Here is a 9,261-nt window from a genome sequence, read left to right as displayed (position 1 = left end):
TTTCATCTTTTTTATTTTATTTGTTCGTGGAATGAGTAGGTCCTGACATCTCCTCAGCTGTAAATGAGGAGGTGGCCGGCAGCAGGACATCAGCACTCTGAACCACCATGGCTAGAGGACCGGGATGAGGCCGCTGGGCGGACGGACATTATCAAGGCCAGCAAAGTGTCTCCGGTGGGGGGTGAGACAGGGATCAAGGGCTTTCTTCTTCTTTCTGATTATTCCACCTCGTATCTGCAGGACTGCTTCTGGAGGTGATAAGAAACAGCAAGAAAACCTGGACAGTTTTAAAGCTGCTCGCTCTCATCTCACAAGCCCCATAAGAAATGGTTACAGTGTGAGGAATTAATTTCTTTTTAGTGTCATTGGGTCGGGTGTACCACCTTCCAGGGATTTAGAGGGATTATGGCCACCCTTCGCACCGCCTCTCTGCCTGACCGCAGACTTTCATTTTGTGGTGTCTGTGCAATGGATCACGCAGCGTGATCCCTTTCTGGGTAAAAACCCCTCAGAGTTTCGTTGGAGACGGACCACCATGCAGAAACACCATCAATACTTCACACTGGCCAAATGTTGACTTAAACAGTATTCAAGGTGTAGTTCATCGAGATGGGCCCTGCCCCTCTGTCACCGGCTGGCAGCTGGGACCCACATCATCACATGGATTCAGACCTGTTTTCACCGGTAAACATGCATTTACTGAGTTTAACAGTTTACAAGAGTACAAAAATGTAATATATTAAAGCATGTAACAGTCCAGCTATAAAGAAATCCACACCCCCACCCCACAGGAAAAAACCAGTAACGACAGTGGTTATCATACACAGCTTAACGTCACATTATCAAACAGTTTGGGATATTTCAGCTTACCAGTGCTTCAACTTGATAATTCTTTAGTGATGTAAGAAAGGGATTCCAGATGTGTTTAACTTCAGCTGATTTCCTTTTTATCGTGTATGTTAGCTTTGCAAGGACAAGGCTGCCGGTGGCCAGTCGAAGGACTCTTGACGTCTTTCCAGCAAAGAGGGATCAAGCGTCGAGCTTGAACTAAACATAAGCCCGTAATTTTCTTCTTTTTGCTGTTTAGCATACAGTCCTTTGGGTTCAGATTAAGAATACAAAGTCGGGTACTGGATTCAAGGTCATCTCAGAAATGTATTTTATAACGTCCTTAAAGAACTTTCGTATCTCAGGACAGTCCCATAAACAATGAAATAAGGTGCCCTTTTTGACATTGCATTTAATGCAGATATGAGGAATATTTGGGTTCACCTTATTCAGTCTATCCGGAGTAATATAGGTTCTTATAATCCAGTTATACTGAATCAGTCTGAGACTGTGTTTATTGTTAGGAGTGTCGATCACACCTCTCTCCAGTCCTCCTCAGAGATATGTTTTTGAAAGTCCTTTACCCATTAAATTTCTTATGCTCAGGAGAGTCTTTGTGATTTTTTACCAGCATGTTGTAAAGATATTTGGCCCGTGCCAGTACAATTATTAACTGCTAAGTTTTCCAATATGGACAAGTCAATTTTTTGACAGATGCAGAGTATAAATAGGTGTCAAGCCGCAGGCCTTTAGTGCAAATATTTTCAACTTGTACCCATGGTAAGTAAGGTTCAGACATAAACCAGAACATTACAGCTGTAGTTTGAGCAGCCAGAAGTACCATTGTAAGCTGGGTAACTGTAATCCTCCTCCCTCATATGTCAGGTAAAGAAGGGACAGTCTCAACCTGGACCTTCTATTATTCCAAATAAACTTTGTAAAGATTTGCTTCATTTTGGGGAGAAACTGTGGTGGTGGGGGTAAAGTTTGGTAATATATTCATCTTAATTATATTTACATGTCCTAATTGAGAGATTGGCATTGATGACCAACGATTCATTTTCTTTGGAAATCATAAGATCATCGTTACAGGATACTACATTTTTAATGGTTGGGGTAATGGTGATACCAAGACATCTAGATCCATTTACGGAGGATTGTGGGGAACCTGGTAGTCTATGTCCTGTCTCGATAACCAGCGGGGCAGGAAAGATGTCAGGTCCCAGGACGTCGGGTAGCCATTTTTCCAGAAAAGTGGCTGCATTGCCCTTTTCAACTTTCTCCAGGAGATTCAGCAGTCTGAGATTTGAGCGATGGCTCCTGTTTTCCAGGTCATCCACCATAGAGGTGAGTTCAGACCTTCTTCTCTGGTACTGCAATTTTGGTTTTCTCACCAGCAATATCATCCTCTTTGTCACCAATACGGTCCTCTGCTTGCTCCAGTCTCCCTGTAAAGTCCTTAAAGTCCAACTTGATCTCTTTTATTGCAGTCAGGACTCCATCAACTTTGGAGCCAAAGTTGTTTTTCAGGGCTGCAAAAATCACCACGTCTTCAGGAGTTTGCACGTTAGTAGTTATCGTACTAGCATTTCCCCCTTTTTCTTCAAGTTGGTCGGACTTATTCTGAGCCTTTTTCTGGTAGCACGAGGTGGGTCTAGATTGGTTGGCCGACATAACCGATACTCTTCACTATAGTTTGAAAAAGGAGTGCGTCCGCTTTTAACTCTGGATAATTAAATTTAGCTGATTCCTGCAGAGAGTTCGGAAATGCGACCGCTCAGACATAGCCACGCCCCCTGGACAGACTTTTAATGTCCACATGAGCGCCTAAAAAGTCCCTTCTTAGTTCTGATGAGGCTCAAAGCCACGTTTTGGGTCCAGCCTGGCGTGACCCGTATATGCTGCCCCTGCATTCATCTGCTTCTAACAACAGCATCTCTTCTCACCGATGACCTGCAGATCAGACCGGCTCATTTAATCTGTTCTTGTGTTGCCTGTGGATGTCTTTACATCTCTTCCAAAGAAAGGAAAATAAAACAGAAATGGCCACTCCGGGTCCTCTATCAGCGTGTTCCTGGGTGGCTCTTTTAAACTTTGCAGATGAGTTCTTGCTGTAGTCTAAGCTAGCTTTCTCCGTCTGAGACAGTTAGCCAGGCAAAGCCAAACCTTCCTGCTAATGTCTTTAAACACGTGACTGATCTGTTTACTACCTGCAGACTGGATGGTTCTGTATTTGTTTTGGACCAGTCCTCTCTCCAGCTGGTCCAAAATGCATCCGCTGGTCTATAGACTGGTCCAGAGTGTTTAACCCAGTGTTAGCATGGCTTCACTGGCCTCCTGTTACTCCCAGGATCCAGTTTAAATTTTACTTTTAGCTTTTATGTCTCCTAATGGCAGAGCTCCTCCTCATCTGTCCGAACTGCTGCTGATTCATGTTCCAGTAGAACCATGAGGTCCAGGTCTCGTCTGAATTTACCCCCTCCAAGGACAAACCTGAAATTTGGAGGTGACGGAGCCTTTTCTGTAGCAGGACCCAGACTCTGGAATAATGATGTTTAATCTACTGGAGATGCACGAGCTGACTGAAACATTTATTTGTTTTAATTTGTTTCGTTGTTGTAACTGTGTTCTTGTAAAAACCTCCTGTGTGGTCGCTGGTGTGTGTGTGTGTGTGTGTGTGTGTTTGCGGTGAATACAAATGCCTGCAAAGTGATTTATCGTTTCTACACATTTAGTTATGAGTACTTTTAGATTTGGTGTAATTTTTAAATCAAATCAAAGATCAATGAGGACAAAATTTAATTTCTTGTAAAAAATGTGTTTCTACTGGTTTCTACTGTCAGTAAATCTTAGATATTGGACCTTAAAGACTCGATCTTGTGTCCATTCACAGACGCTGCTACAGAGCTAGGGGGGGACCGCCGTGCTCCTGTTTTTGGTCTGTGGTCTAAATCTGTCTTTTGAAGAGTTTGTGGTTCAGTCATGTTAAAGAACAAGATAAAATGATGACTAGGACGTAGCTATTCATTAGAGCAGGGATCCCCAACTCCAGGCCTCTTGGGCCAGTGTCCTGCAGGTTTTAGAGGTTGCCCTCATGCAACAGTGATTCAACCCAAATGGATCTCCAACAGCTTGAAGTTCTGCACAAACCTCTGGATGACCCGTTAGTTTGAGTCAGGTGTGCTGCAGCAGGGAAACCTGCAGGATGCTTTTTCTGGAGATCTTAAACCAGGACGAGGAGGGAGCAGTTCTGCTGAACCAAGTACAAAACTGCAGAAAAAAACCCTTGATTTCCTAAATGGAATTCTAACTTGTGTAACAAGCAAGCCGCGAAGCCGCCCTGCTGATGACTTCCAGCCCTTTTACTGCAGAAATAACCTGCTTTCCCAACATGAGCACAGCATCTTCACTGAAGCTCTGCCGTCCCTCTCGGAGCAGACATCACACGTCAAACCTGATGTTTTGGATAAACACACATGATGCCGGCTGGCTGCTGTGGATCAGCGGGTCATCCACCAAACAGAAGCCTGGTACTTCTAGTCTCAGCATGTCTATGCGTCAGAGCCTCCGAATCCCACTTACATGTACATGAATGAATAACAAGCAGCAGAACTGGATGAATGAGAGACACTGTGTTTTGTAGAAGGTAAGGTTAAAACTCATCTGTTAACATATTTCATGTGGATTCATTCTCTCACCTCCTACTTAACAGGTGCCTGTGGACATGGTGACAGAGTCTAAATAGAAAGAGTGTGTACTCTGTTCAGACATCAGATTGGCCACGAGGTTCCAGAGCTCTGTGGCCCAGCGTTTATCTCCATATGGCTCTTGAGGTGATGGGCAGCTTATTTCCAGCTTTGCCATGGCTGATGAACTGTGACATCTGATGTCTGAACAAGTCAAAGAAACTGCCTGTAATGAGGAATGTGCTGCTTGATAGACAGATGCCATCCAATTTCAGATACAGTTCTTCTGCTGCACTGCTGGGGCCACACTGGTCCTGACAGGCTCAGAGTTCTGGTGGATGTCACCTGATGGCTCGTTCTGACTTCCACACTTGTTTTTCTGAGCAGTGTGGAGAAGCAGGATCTTAGCACTACCTGGCTGCAAGCAAATTTGGCTCTGGACATAGAGCCTGATAGAAAATGAGACCCTGTGATTTAGCCACCTTCTAGTACCGGGTCGTCCTCTTCATCAGGTCCACCTTCTAGTACCGGGTCGTCCTCTTCATCAGGACCACCTTCTAGTACCGGGTCGTCCTCATCATCAGGTCCACCTTCTAGTACCGGGTCGTCCTCTTCATCAGGTCTATCTTCTAGTACCGGGTCGTCGTTTTCATCAGCACTACCTTCTAGTACCGGGTCGTCCTTTTCATCAGGTCCACCTTCTAGTACCGGGTCGTCCTCTTCATCAGGTCCACCTGCTAGTACCGGGTCGTCCTCTTCATCAGGTCCACCTTCTAGTACCGGGTCGTCCTCTTCACCAGGACCATCTTCTAGTACCGGGTCGTCGTTTTCATCAGGACCACCTTCTAGTACCGGGTCGTCCTTTTCATCAGGTCCACCTTCTAGTACCGGGTCGTCCTCTTCATCAGGTCCACCTGCTAGTACCGGGTCGTCCTCATCATCATGGCCACCTTCTAGTACCGGGTCATCCTCATCATCAGGACCACCTTCTAGTACCGGGTCATCCTCTTCATCAGGACCACCTTCTAGTACCGGGTCGTCCTCTTCATCAGGTCCACCTTCTAGTACCGGGTCGTCCTCATCATCAGGACCACCTTCTAGTACCGGGTCGTCCTCTTCATCAGGTCCGCCTTCTAGTACCGGGTCGTCCTCATCATCAAGACCACCTTCTAGTACCGGGTCGTCCTCTTCATCAGGACCACCTTCTAGTACCGGGTCATCCTCTTCATCAGGTCCACCTTCTAGTACCGGGTCGTCCTTTTCATCAGGACCACCTTCTAGTACCGGGTCGTCCTCTTCATCAGGACCACCTTCTAGTACCGGGTCATCCTCTTCATCAGGTCCACCTTCTAGTACCGGGTCGTCCTTTTCATCAAGACCACCTTCTAGTACCGGGTCATCCTCTTCATCAGGTCCACCTTCTAGTACCGGGTCGTCCTTTTCATCAGGTCCACCTTCTAGTACCGGGTCGTCCTTTTCATCAGGTCCACCTTCTAGTACCGGGTCGTCCTTTTCATCAGGTCCACCTTCTAGTACCGGTTCGTCCTCTTCATCAGGTCCACCTTCTAGTACCGGGTCGTCCTCTTCATCGATTCCACCTTCCAGTACCGGGTCGTCCTCTTCATCAGGACCACCTTCTAGTACCGGGTCGTCCTTTTCATCAGGTCCACCTTCTAGTACCGGGTCGTCCTTTTCATCAGGTCCACCTTCTAGTACCGGGTCGTCCTTTTCATCAGGACCACCTTCTAGTGCCGGGTCGTCCTCTTCATCAGGACCGCCTTCTAGTACCGGGTCGTCCTCTTTATCGGGTCCACCTTCTAGTACCGGGTCGTCCTCTTTATCAGGTCCGCCTTCTAGTACCGGGTCGTCCTCTTCATCGGGTCCACCTTCTAGTACCGAGTCGTCCTCTTCATCGGGTCCACCTTCTAGTACTGAGTCGTCCTCTTCATCAGGTCCGCCTTCTACTACCGGGTCGTCCTCTTCATCAGGTCCACCTTCTAGTACCGGGTCGGACCTTTTTAATCCTGGTGTGATAGATTGAAAATGTTGGAAACCTTCCTCAGAGGTTTTCTCCATATCAACATGACAGCATCACACAGTTGCTGCAGGTTTGTCGGCTGCATCCATGATGAGAATCTCCCGTTCCACCACATCCCAAAGCTGCTCTACTGGACTGAGATCTGGTGGCTGTGGAGGCCATTGGAGTCCAGTGAACTCATCGTCATGTTCTAGAAAGCAGGTGGAGATGATCTGAGCTTTGTGACATGGTGCATTATCCTGCTGGAAGTAGCATCAGAAGATGCTCCACTGTGGTCATAAAGGGATGGACATGGTCAGCAACAATACTCAGGTAGGCTGTGCTGGTTAAACCAGGACACGTTGGTACTAAGGGGCCCAAAGTGGGCCAAGAAAACCTCCCCCCACCATGACACCAGCAGCAGCCTAAAGCGTTGATCCAAGGCAGGATGGATCCATGTTTTCATGATGTTTCCAGCAGATTCTGAGCCGAGCATCTGAATGTGGAGCTGAAATGGAGACTCATCAGACCAGCAACGTTTCTCCATCTTCTATTGTCCAGTGTTGGTGAGTGTGTGTGAATTGTAGCCTCAGTTTCCTGTTCTTAGCTGGCAGGAGGCACCCGGTGTGTCTTCTGCTGCATCCTGGTCCAAGTCGTCCTCAGTATGTCTACATGACTAAATGCACTGATTTGCTTTCATGTGATCAAACAGGTGGACCTGTTAAAGTGTCTGGTGAGTAAATATCCATCGGCATAAATGCATGATTAAGCAGTCTTACAGTTATTGAGATGTTCTTGATTCTCATACATCTCCATTTTTACACGTTAAAATACAAGCAAAAGCTTCAGCCTTTTGTCAGTTTTGCACAACTTTGGCTTTCAAGCTTTCAGAGATATGCATGTGGCTGCCAGCATGTTCAGAGGGAAACCTAAACACTATATATTGTGTAACAGGCCCGGGGCATAAACACTGGCACCTCTCAGTGTTATGACGACAATCTTTTATGTGTGGCCTGGTTTCTTGTGTTTGAGTGAGAGCTCCCCTCACAATCCCCACGCAGTCCCGCCCACATTCCCAAAGACCCAAGAATTACAGATGTTGTCAACAATGGCAACGGCGGCTGCTAAAAAGGCCAAGACTAGAGCATTCCAGTCTTCATGGACAAAAGAGTTTGGTTTGGTGTTTTTGAGTGGACCTTATGTTGTGAAAATGTTGCGTGCCGAATGTCAAGTGTTAAGAAGAAGCTTGAGATTAAAAAGCAGAGTCTTCTAAACGTGCTGTGTCCAGGTATTATTCAACATTTTGGGATTAACATCGGGAAGATGTTTGTAGTGACCACAGATGGATCTCCCGCCATGGCTGGGAGACAAAAGGGAGCCTTCAAACTGACTGAAAGAAAATTCGGCTAGGCCATCATCAAAGTCCGCTGCATAATACAAGTTCAGATCTCAGTGAAGTCATGGCCACAGTGGCAAAGGTTATTAAGTTCATGGTGAAGCGATGCTGACTGGCACACCTGCTGGAGGAGCTGGATGGCGTTACACTGATCTCCCACCGCTCAGCAGTGAGAGAGCTGCAGAAACGTTCTGGAGCGATTTATTAGCTTAGAGAGTTGTCCTCCCACTGCAACATCAACAGCACTGAAATAACCACCTACATGAACTGGAGGCCGAGTTCACATGATGCGATGGAGTTTAAAAGGTACGGACCAGAGTTCTCTTTCTTGATCGAGCCAAAAAAGCTTTGATGGACATGATTTGGATGCTGTTCTGATCGGCTGCATGGAGCCAGAGGACATGGAAATGCAGCTGAGTGAGCTGAAGAGCACTGTGGGAATCGCAGAGCTCAGAAAACAGGAGATCACGAAGCCACATCCTCACCTGCTGGGCTTCTGCAGTCCCGGGTCGTCTCCGGGACATGGCGCTGGCACTGCTGTCAGTCTCGACATGTCTCTGTGAGCAGGTGTTTTCACACATGAAACACGTGCTCAGTCCACCCACAGTTAACACCGGAGCACTCTGAGGCATGTTTGCAGCCCCAGATCACAGAGCTCAGCCAAGCAAAGCCGGGCTCACACTGGCTATCTGGTAGGCATCTGCTCATTTGTTAAATTAACAGCTACGCATTTGTTGAATGTGTGGCTGTTTGTAGCATGTCTTTGAAATGCTGATGTGGCTATTTTGTTGTGATATAATAAAGATATAGCATACCTACTGTTATGGCTGGTTTGTCATGAAATACAGACATGGTACAGGTGCACTGTGGTCTCAGTTTTGGCCTCTCTTCCCAGTGCATTATGTTTATGAAAGAAGTTTTTGAGTTAATAACAGAAAAATATTTTTTAAAATATGATTAGATGTGCTCTATATGGATGGATAAAATTCAAGGTGTGTTATTTTTGTACTTTGCGTAATAATTTAACTTTGTGTTATCACAAAGGTTGCCGACCCTGCTGTATAATACGCTAATGTTTGGTCATTTTTACAAACAATTCTGCTGTTTTCATCGAGTATGACTGATAAGAGAAAAAAGCCGAGGCTCAATGTGGAGAAAACAAACGGAGAGAAGCTGAAAACCATGAGCTGAATGGTGTCTTGGCAAAACCATGAGTTCAAGACACTAAAACAAACAAATAAACAGAAAAAAAAGCTTCAACTGCATAGACATGGATTTATGTGTGTGTGTGAGTGTGTGCTGCTTCAAAGCCAGCATGTCTCATTCAGCATTAA

The sequence above is a fragment of the Melanotaenia boesemani genome, chromosome 22, assembly GCF_017639745.1.
Source record: "Melanotaenia boesemani isolate fMelBoe1 chromosome 22, fMelBoe1.pri, whole genome shotgun sequence".
NCBI lineage: Eukaryota > Metazoa > Chordata > Actinopteri > Atheriniformes > Melanotaeniidae > Melanotaenia > Melanotaenia boesemani.
The sequence above is the reverse complement of the archived record's forward strand: the minus strand, read 5'-3'. Positions refer to the sequence as shown.